At 35.4% G+C, this 11,082-nt stretch overlaps 1 protein-coding gene across 1 annotated transcript in view; it reads right to left on the bottom strand.

Annotated features, from left to right (window-relative positions):
- The window catches only part of Zranb3 (zinc finger RANBP2-type containing 3), a 222,738-nt gene that overhangs the window by 118,563 nt on the left and 93,093 nt on the right, over window positions 1-11,082 (bottom strand). The window lies entirely within an intron of this gene.

Raw genomic sequence — 11,082 nt, forward strand, 5'->3', positions numbered from 1 at the left:
AATAAAAAAATAAAAAAATAAATAAAAAAATAAAAAAAAAGGTTTACACTGATTTTGTCAATAACAGGCAGAAAAATAAAGAACCCCAAGTGCATCAACTGTTGCATGAATAATCAAACTCTGGCATATTTATACAATCGAATATTATGCAATTAAAAAGACGCAAACTGGGGCCGGGAAGATAGCTCAGTGGAATAAACGCTTCCCTGGCAAGCACAAAGGCCTGGGTTCAATCCCTGGTTCCGCCAAAAAAAAAAAAAAGACGCAAACTGGGATGGGAGTATATAGCTCAGTGGCAAAGCATTTGCTCAGCATGCAGAAGGCCAAAGGTTCAACTCCCAAATTTTCCTCCAACATACAAGCAAATATTGCTCCACTCAATATAATTGTAGTTATATATCATTCTGTAAAATATAAAACAACAAGGACAGACAGCAGATCAATCATTGCCAGAGATTGGAGGTGGTATAAAGGAGCACAATAAGGGACATTTTGGGGTACAGTTTGTCTACACCTTGATTTTAGTGGCAGTTAGGACTGAGCATTTGTCAGAGCTCATCTAATTTATATTACAAATAAGTTACTAAAAGGGTAAATTATTAATAATCATTATACCTGCCCGGCAAGCATAAGGTTCTGAGTTTGATTTCCAGTACAAAAAACCAAAAACAGAAAATCCACACATAAATATTATAGTGAACAAGAGGCTGTACTTAACAGTCTGGTCAAAGAAAAAAAATACAAAAACTAAAAAGAATAAATTCTAATTGAAGTTTTTTGGTTTTTTTGCTTTTCTGAGAAAAAGTTGTGCTGTGTAGTTCAATCAGGGCTTGAACTTACAGTGATCGTGCTGCCTCAACCTCTACACCCAGTTCTGAATTTTAAATGCAGTCAGATTAAAGAAAAATAAAGAAAAAGATGGTCTTAGATTTTCAGCATGTTCCTTATGAAAATATTTTTAAACATGTTTTTCATTTAACTGCTGATAGTAAGAACAACAACAAAATCAGAGTAATTCAAGTAAAATAACATTTAAAACAATCCAACTTCAAAGATGAATGAGAAAACTAGTGTGATTTGCTTAAGATTTTTTTTTTTTCCTGACATAAAAGACTACCAAAGAGAAACGTGGTAAATGGAACTTGGAAAATGAAATGTTTTTGACCTGGCCCATAGAAAGTATTTGGAAATTATGTGACCGCATGACTGGATGAAGAATAACTGAAGAAAGATCAGACCTTACATTCTCTGAAATAGGGAAGACCCAGGGACAGAAAATCTCCCTGTAGTTTTATAAGGAGTAAGGAGATAACACAAAAGCCTCCAATACTTTATAAGAATTTTTAAATTACATCTCTGATATGGACAGCAATTCATTTTTATTCAAAATCTTCATTGATTAGGTTGAAAGCTAAGCACAGTATGCTAAAAAAAAAAGTTATTTAGGTAAGGTGAATTGCTCATATGTATACATATTATTCATTTAAACAATACTAAACACTGTTAAGATAAAATGAATAAATGAAAGATCAGGGGCCGGGGAGATGGCTCAGTGGAATAAGTGCTTCCCTGGCAAGCGCAAGGGCCTGAGTTCAATCCCCGGTTCCGCAAAAAAAAAAAAAAAAAAAAAAAAAATCAAAGCAGGATAATACAGGCTGGTAAGAAGTAGATCTTTCCATGTATTTTATATTTTGTTTGTTTTATAGGAAATCAAATGCACTGTGATTCTAATCATTTTCTTCAAAGTTATTATGGAACCAATGTTTTATTAATTTCTTGAAATTGAGGCCCATCATAACAAAAGTTACAATGGTAGATACAGAGGGAAAAGAAATGCAGGGAAGGTTAAGACAAACACAACTAAATAGGAAATAAAAGGAATACTTCAATCTGAGATTATGTTCTAAGGCTTTTAAAGTCTACTACACCTCTGTATAATATGAATTCTTGTCAAAACACCCCCAATTTTAATTCAACAGATATAGATTGCTAAAATAAGGGCCCCTAAAGTGACTCTCACATGGATGGCTCTGAAGCTGCATTTAGAGAATAACTGATGATTTCATCTCAGAAAAAATATCGGGGGGTTTTGCCCAACTTTGGGCTATTTTATCATGACAATAGGGAAAGAGACAAAAGGACACGTTCAAGATACTGTTCTTCAAATGGATTAGCTGACTGACTGCTGTAGTGGGGACTGCACCCAGGGCTGGGGTATGCCAGGCAAGTGGTCTATTACTGACATATATATCAACGCGTTTTAAAATTTTTATCGCAAATTTTGAGCAAGGGCCTTGTAAAATTGCCTAGCCTGTCTTAAACTTGTGATTCTCCAGCCTCTCAAGTAGCTGAAAACATAGGCATGTGCCACCATGCCAGAAATTACTCTTAAACTTCATTTCAGAGGTATCTGTTCCATGACTGATTTTAATTACAGCTTCAAGGTGGTAGAAATACAGAGGTTTCTGTTTTGTTAAATAGTATGTTGAATGAGTTTATCAAAAGTGGAATTTGATTCCTAACTTCACAGTTTATTCAAATAAAATAGACATCTCATGGAAACAGACTAATTTGAGAAGTTTAATAAAAGCTCTGAAAGAAAATCTATTTCAAAGGTTGCTTTGATTGCATGTTATCCCAGGAGATAAATGTTCAACAACTGAAACAATGAATAATTAACATCACTAAAATTTCCATATGTAATAAAAACAAAGAAACCATGTACAGTGAATTCTTGAAATAAAACTGTATGAAAAATAGAAAATTATCTATGGTATATAATAACATTATGAATTTGTTGATGACAATGTAAACAAAAGGTTCTTTGAAAAGATCACTAAAATAAAGAGTAGGAAAAAGCCAATAGTGAGTATTTCCATTTGGCAAATCTGTTAGTGCCATTAACAACTACAGGTCAGTTCAACTAGAGATTTTATAAAAGATGAAATAAGCAAATCTCGGGTGCCTGGCCCTAGCTCAGTTCTTTACGTGGCTGCTTCCACAAAGCTGTCAGCCTCAGGTTGCTGTAGTTCGATCCCCACAACTCCAGCCAGCCAAACCTGCCCTGAAGGCATTCAGAGAAAAAAAAAATCCTTATTCCATTTTTATGGAAATAATAATAATAATAAAAATAAGTACTTGTACAGCAATTAACCACTAAGAAGAATTAAAAAAAAAAAAGTAGACCTCTTAGGATGGCATATAACTGTAGGGTGATGCTTTATATCTTTTTAAAAGGTAGCAACACTAATTTGCATACAGCATAAAAATAAGAATTTTCATAAGTAAATAAAAATAAAGAATTTAGAGTGATATTAAAAATATATCTTCAGTGATTTAATGACATAAAAATATGGTGGAATGAAGAAAGCTACCACATAGGCAAGACAAAAGGAAACTGCTTTCAAAACAAGGAATCAAATGCAAATCAACCAAAAGCAAAACAGTGGATAGATTCAGAGTTTTTAGCAAGGTTATTAGGAAGCTTTTAGTTAAATAAGGCTTAATTAATCTGTTTGTTTATGTGTTGACACAAAAATCATTTTAATGATTTTTTTTTTCTGAATGCCTTCAGGGCAAGTTTGGCTGGCTTGAGTTGTGGGGATTGAGCCACAGCAACCTGAGCCTGACTGCTTTGTTGAAGCAGCCACTTAAAGGACTGAGCTAAGGGGCAGGCCCCCTAAAAATCATTTTAGAACCATAAGAAAGACTTCAAAAAAATCTCAGTCTAGCAATTTTTTTTTTATTTATTTATTTATTTATTTATTTATTTTTTTTTTTCCCCCCGAACTGGGGATTGAACTCAGGCCCTTGTGCTTGCCAGAGAAGCACTTATTCCACTGAGTCATCTCCCTAGTCCCAGTCTAGCAATTTTTGATTAACTAAGGAATGTCAGAGATTCACTACACAAATTCAGAACTGAGATCCTTTTAAGATAGTTCTTATATATTACCAAGAAAGTAAAAATGAAAGCCTTGACTTAAAATTGAAAAAGGCCTTTTAAGAAATAAAAGTAATAATTAAAGATATCCTATACCAGTAGTCAAATGCCACGACTGTCAAAAAATAAAGCCTTGTAAAGTTCAGTGGGCGGCTTTCTTTTCTTTTCTTTTTCTTTTTTTTTTTTTTGTGGAACTGGGGATTGAACTCAGACCTTTGCGCTTGCCAGGCAAATGCTTATTCTACTGAGCCATCTCCCCAGAACCCAGTGGGCGGTTTTCAAAGTTAAAATATAAAGAAAGGTGACCAATGCCAGTGATTAGGCTGCAATGTAATCTGCACAAAAAGGGGGGGGGGAGGTGAATTCAAAAGAGGCTCTAAGGGCGGCCAGATAGCTCAGTAGCTTAAAGTGCCTGCTTAGGTAGATGCAAGGGCCAGGTTCGATCCCCAGCCTGTGATGCCAGCTCTGCTCCCAGGACAGGCTGAGAAGGCAATTGAGACTGGGCGTGGTGGCATGTGCCTGTAAACCCAGTGCTTGGGAGGCTGAAAAACAGAAAGGATCACTACAAGTCTGAGCAGTGTAGTAAGATCCTGTAATTAATAATTAATTAATTTAAGAGGCTGTAAAGTCAATTTTATTTTTCTAAGAAAAATACATAGAATGTTACCAAAAATGACATTTTTATTTAAATTGACTTAGGCAATATGGGTGAGGGGAATGACAAGACTAGTATGGTAGGAGAAAAATCAATGTTTTAAAAGTACTTAGTTAAAAAACAAATTTTATATGTTTAAATTTTTTAAATTTTTTTTTGAAAATTTTATTTATTTATGTGTGTGTGTATGTGTGTGTGGCCAGCTCAGCCCGCCAGGGGGCGGGGCTGGCTGGCATGTGGTGCTGGGGGATTGAACTGTGGTCCCTGTGCTTTGCTAAGCTTGTTCTAAGTAGGTGCTTTAGACCACTGAGCCATCTCACCAGCCCCAAATTTTATATGTTTAGAGAACATTTACAAAGATGATTATCTAAAAGGCAATCATTTCCTATCAAGGTAGACTTTGAGTTTAAACTAGTTTGCTTCCCTAAGGTAGAGTTTATATAAATTATTTGTTATTAGACAATTATAGGTAATTTCTCCTAAAATGCAATGCCGCTATGAATTCTAAGACAGTGCTATAGAAAGGCAAAACATACTTTGTTTCTGGTACTCTTAGTGGGTAAGAATACCCCTTTGTTTTCCTAATATAACTAAATATGTTATCAAGTAACTTCCATGTTTTTTCTCTTCCTTTGTCTTTTAGTAGAAGTTACAAGGGTTTCACATTTCTTAGATGAATCTATGTGGAGAGCAGGCTCCAAAGTGCACGGTACATTAATAATTACTTAAGAAATTCAAATTTAATCTATAAAAAGAAATGAGATGTGTCAAGATTGTAAGGTCATCATGTGCTAGTCACAGTCCTCATTTATTAAATATTATCCATGTCAAAATTAAAAATTAATTTTCACTTTCTGGAGCTAGTTGATTAGAGAAAACCTAATACATCTGAACTTCAAGAAAATGTAATAAAAATGTTATGTAAGAAAATCTTGATCTATATACAAAGAAAAAATTAGAAATTACTTTATTATAAAATGCTCTCAGAAGTCTTAATTGTGTTTATTTTTTATTTTTTGCATAACTGGGGATTGAACTCAGGTCCTTGAGCTTGCCAGGGAAGCGCTTATTCCACTGAGCTATCTCCCCAGCCCAATTGTGTTTATTTTTTAAAAAGGGGTAATGTTAGACTTGTGTGCATGGACATAAGTAAGGTACACCATTATTGTAGTTTAACAGTTATACATGGTAGGAAAAGACATTTTCTGTTTTTACTGTATGTTTTTACTAAATGACTAACTCCTTGTCCCAAGGCAAGTATGAATAAATGTAGGTTCAGTATAGCCTGTAGCATCTCAGTCTCTTAGCATCTGTTTCACCTGTTTTATTTTCCTGAATACTATCTGTAAATAAAACCTGCCAAGTGCATGTGCGCGCGCACACACACACACACACACACAATCTTAAGAAATAAGAGTCAAGGAGAAAAGTTAAAAAAAAAAAAAGAAAAGAAAAGAAAAAGAAAGAAAATCATGGAAACAAAGCTTTTGTAAATGGGAAGGGGAAGAAGGGCTGAAAACAGGATAGGGAAATGGGTAAAAACTAAGCTATATCACGTGCAGGTATAAATTCTATACGATGAGTGTGATCATTATGTATATCTAAAATGGACCAATAAAATCTGAGAAAAGTAGTGAAAATAGTTCATTAAACCTATAATTCAAACTGTTATAAACTAATAAGGTAAAAAAAATAAAAGTATAGAAGTGGTGGAACAGAAAACTTGGATTTGATGATATGTTACAAAATAATCCCTAATATGGATTTCAAATAAAATGCATTGAAAAGTGACAGCATTATTCAGAACATAGTATTCATTCATCTATTGTAGAATGGTATATTATTACTGTAGAAGTCTTAGGAACAGCATTAACAATATTAAACAATAAGAGAGTAATTCATTTTACCTAGCAACTCAAACATTAAGAACTAAAAAGAAATTGGATATAGCAAAAGTGAAAAGAAGCAAACATATAACTTAAAACAACCTGACCTGGTATGGTAGCACAAGGCTATAATCCCAGTACTTGAGAGGCTGAGACAAAGAGAGTAGGGCTGGCTAAATAGCTCAGTGGACTAAGCACCTGCTTAGGCAAGCACAAGGACTGGAGTTCCATCCCCGGTACCGCACACTGAGCTAGCCCCGCAACCAGGCACAGAGCCGGGACTGAGACCTGGCGTGGTGGCACATGCCTATAATCTCAGTGCTGGGGAAGCTGAAAACAGGAGGATCACTACAAGTCCGAGCTGCTTAATGAGACATTGTACCAAATACATAAAAAACAAACAAAAAAAAAAAGACTGTGAGTCAAGCCTGAGGTAAAATAGTGAATGCAAGGCCAGTCTGAAATAAACATATAGTGATTCAAAAAGACAAAAATAATCAATAGTAATACATTGCTGTCATTAAAAAATATATCCTAATTTAACTTTCTAAATTAGCTTTAAAGAGTTTGAAAGAAATATTATGAAATTAAAACTTGCAGAAGCGCCGGTGGTATTGCTCAGTGGACTAAGCTTAGGTAAATGCAGTTCAATCCCTGGCTCCGCATGCAGTGCCGGCCCTGCCCCTGGGCACACTGAGGTGGCGAATGGAGTCTGGATGTGGTGGCGTGCACCTGTAATCCCAGCATTAGGGAGGCAGAAATCAGGAGGATCACTATGAGTCTGGGCTGTGTAGTGAAAACCTGAGCCAAAAAAAAAAAAAAAAAAACCTTGCAGAAAATGCCCAATATAGAATTCTATTGAAAACTGTGGATCATTAATGAGTAAAAATTAGATCAAGCTTAAGAAAAATACACATTTGAACCCACTGCAATATAGAAAAGGATGTAAGAATTAAAAAAAAAAAACCTAGAAAAGCAATTCTTAAACTGTTTCAAAGCAATGTAAGCCTTTTTCAAATGAGATGTTAAACAGAAATGCAGCATTTGTTAAGCAGAAAAAGAGGCAGTTATGGTTGAAGCAAAGTAGGGCACTCACAGTCCTGGGCCCTTAGTCTCAAGCTCTGTTTGGTGAAACACAGCACTATGACACAAAGTTTGCAAACATGGCGGGTGGCATGGCTAATAAATTCTTCAGTCCTCCTATTTTCAAAGCTTTCTAGTTATTTCTTTTACAAGTTCCACTTCAAATCTGCCTCCTTCATAAAACCTTCCAAAGTAGTTAAAATAGAATTAATGATGCTTTCTACAACGGTGTCATAGAATTTAAATTATAAGCTTCATAACTACCCTATCTCACATATTTTATATGTCACATGGATACATAGTTTCCCTGATTTATTAATTACAATGAAGCTTGAAACTATCCTACTAATTGGTTTTGAAGCTGTCTCATTGCTATTTCTTAATTACAATGAAGAAAAGGTATATTTCATAATCCATATTTCTAAAACTTTACCAAATAAGAGAATATCAAGGATATTGCTTTGTTGGACATAAGAGTAAAAGATAGGTTAATAAATGGGCAAGAAAAGTAAAGCTGTAAAATGTAATAGAGGGCCGGGATTTAGGCTCAGTGGCACAGCATCTGCCTGGCAAATGTGAGGTCCTCACTTTAATTCCTGGTACTAAAAACAAAGTAAAAATGCAGCAAAACTTTAAACACTAATAGTTTTTGATGCACAAAGTCTAAAAAAAAGAACGACAAGGCTGGGGAGATAGCGCAGTATTCTAAGTGCTTGCCTGGCAAGCACAAGGGCTTTAGTTCAATCCCAAAAAAAAAAAAAAAAAAAAAGGTAATAGAAAAAGATCTGTATTTAAGACACTCTGTAGAAGCTCTACATGAAAAGTCTGAGGCCTTTATGGATATTCACAACTGTTTTCTAGCTCCCAGTATATTTGTTGACAGTGGTGAGTATAGCCGTGGACTCCTCAGGATGTTAAGTTTCAGGAAATTTATGTTCATTATTCAAAAAGAAAAGTAAGTTATACAGTGATACTGCATCTAACTTTAATCTCTCCTCTCATTTTTAAACAATTGGTATTCAATAAGAACATCCATTTAAGAAGAAGCACCGAAAAAGAAATGTATCCAACATCCTCCTAATAATACATTCAGTAGCATTAATGTATAATAATAGTGCTTTGGGTGAGATAATAGTATTAATGCTTTGTGTCTTTCAAATGATTGTGTGAACTGTCAACATTATAGTCCTGGAGGATGTTTTTTGTCTGATTCTATCTAGGTGGATAACTATCACCTCTCTGCTTTACATTTTGAATTTTGTCCAAGAGTACTGAGAGAACACTGCAATACACCAGTTGAACAAAACAGCAGGATCCTCAAGTAAAAATTACATCAGCCTCCAAAGAAATCGGGAAATTTTTTTAAAGTTGAAAATGCACCCAATTACATTTGTACATTACTAGTGTTCAACAAAAAGATTTTCAAATTGAAGGATGACTGGAACTTATTTAGGAAGCCAGAAAGACTGAGTCACTGATGAGCAAAAACTAGATAAAATTTAAAGATACCCATTTGATCTCAATGCAACATAGAAAAGGGTGGACATAAAAATGATAAAAATCTACAAAACAGTTCTTAAATTGTTTCAAAGCATGTAAGCAGGTATTTTAATAGCATTTTAAAAAGATCCTTCCTTAGATTACACATTTTTGTCTCCTCAAAATTCCTATCTTGGTCAGGGAGATGGCTCTGTACAATAAGCACTTGTCTGGCTTATTGTTCTGAGTTCAACTCCCAGAGTTGCCAAAAAACCCAAACCAAAACAAAACCAAAACAAAATACTCAAAATAAAACCTATTATCTATTAGGGGCCAGGGAGATGGCTCAGTAGGATAAGTGCTTCCCTGGCAAGCGCAAGGGCCTGACTGAGTTCAAACCCCGGTTCTGAAAAAAAAAAAAAAAAAGAAAAAAAAAAAATTCATATCTTCAAACTCTCAACCCCAGTTACGTTACTGGAGGCGCAAGCTCTTTTTTTTTGTTTTTTTTGTTGTTTTTTTTGTGGAACCAGGGATTGAACTCAGGCGCTTGTGCTTGCCAGGTAAATGCTTGTTCTACTGAGCCATCGCCCTGGCCCCAAGCGGAAGCTCTGGGAGGCTATTAGGCTATGAAAGTAAACATCTCATGAAAGGGATTATCTTGTTTTAAAATTCTCAGGGAACTCTCATGACTCTTCTTCCACATGAGACATATCAAGACAACGGTTTCTGAATCAGGAACTGTCCCTCAACAAACACCTTCATCATGGACTTCCAGCCTCCAAAACTCAGAACTCAACAACAAAAACAGGCGTGATGTAATACAAAACAAGCAAAAGAGGTGTATAGAGAATTCACCATAGAAACTAATCATTAGGCTGGGCATGGTAGCACATACCTTTAATCTAGCACTTAGAAGGCTAAAGCAGGAAGATTGCCATGAGTTTGAGGCCAGCGTGGGCTACACAGTAAATTCAAGAATCAGGCTAGACTACAAAGTGAGATTCTGTCTCAAAACTAAAAAAGGGGGATTGGGGAGATAGGTGATACGTATACCTCAGATGCTGCTGGGGAGGCTGAGACAGGAGGATCACTACAAGTCTGAGCTGTATAGCAAGACCCTGTACCAAATAAATAAATAAATATTTAAAAAAATTTAAAAACTAAAAAGAATAGATGCTCAACACCAAAGGAAATTAGGGAAGTATAAATTAAAAAATGAGATATAACTACACTCCCATTAAAATAGCCGAAAGAAAAATGGCAGCAACTGCCAGTGAGAAAGCAGAGCAACAGACTTATTCACTGCTAGTAGAAATGAAAACAAGGTACAACTAATATACAAGACAGTTTGACGGTTGCTATCAAAAGTAACCATATTCAGAATATAGGTTATGGGTTGAACTGGGTTCTTTCCCCCATCAAATATATTGAAATCTCTAGTACGTCAGCATGTAAACCGACCCAGAAATAAGTCTGTTGCATATGTACAACTATTAGTTAAAATGAGGTCATCCCAAAAGGGGGAGACTTTAATCCTATCTGACTAGCTACTTAGAAGATATACCAACAGACAAAATAGGGAGAATACTTTGTGAAGACAGATGCAAAAAATGAAGTGATGCATCTGCAAGCAAAGGAATGTCAGGATTTCTGACCTCCACTGGAAATTAGGAGACTGGAGCGAACAGATTCTCCCTCTACAAAGCTTTCAGAAGAAACCAACTGGTGATACGTATACCTCAGATTTTCACTCTACAGAATAGTAATTAATTTTTTTTATTTGGGTTATCATGCTTCTTTCTGATAGCTCACCATCACACTATAAGGTTTACTTCTTTTCCTACTTCCACTTGGCCCAAACTCACTGTGCTGAGCCTGTTTTTCCTCCTACCTTTAATAGAAATTAGCTACCTTTAAAAAAAATTTTTTGTAAGTCATCCAGATTTTGGTAATTTCTTATGTCAATTAAGAAAGTAATACAGACCCAGTCCTAGCCCAGGTGCCGTGAGTGTGTGGAGAGCTTCCTGCTACCCTGCGCC

Source organism: Octodon degus, unplaced genomic scaffold (assembly GCF_000260255.1).
Source record: "Octodon degus isolate 3935 unplaced genomic scaffold, OctDeg1.0 scaffold00014, whole genome shotgun sequence".
Lineage (NCBI taxonomy): Eukaryota > Metazoa > Chordata > Mammalia > Rodentia > Octodontidae > Octodon > Octodon degus.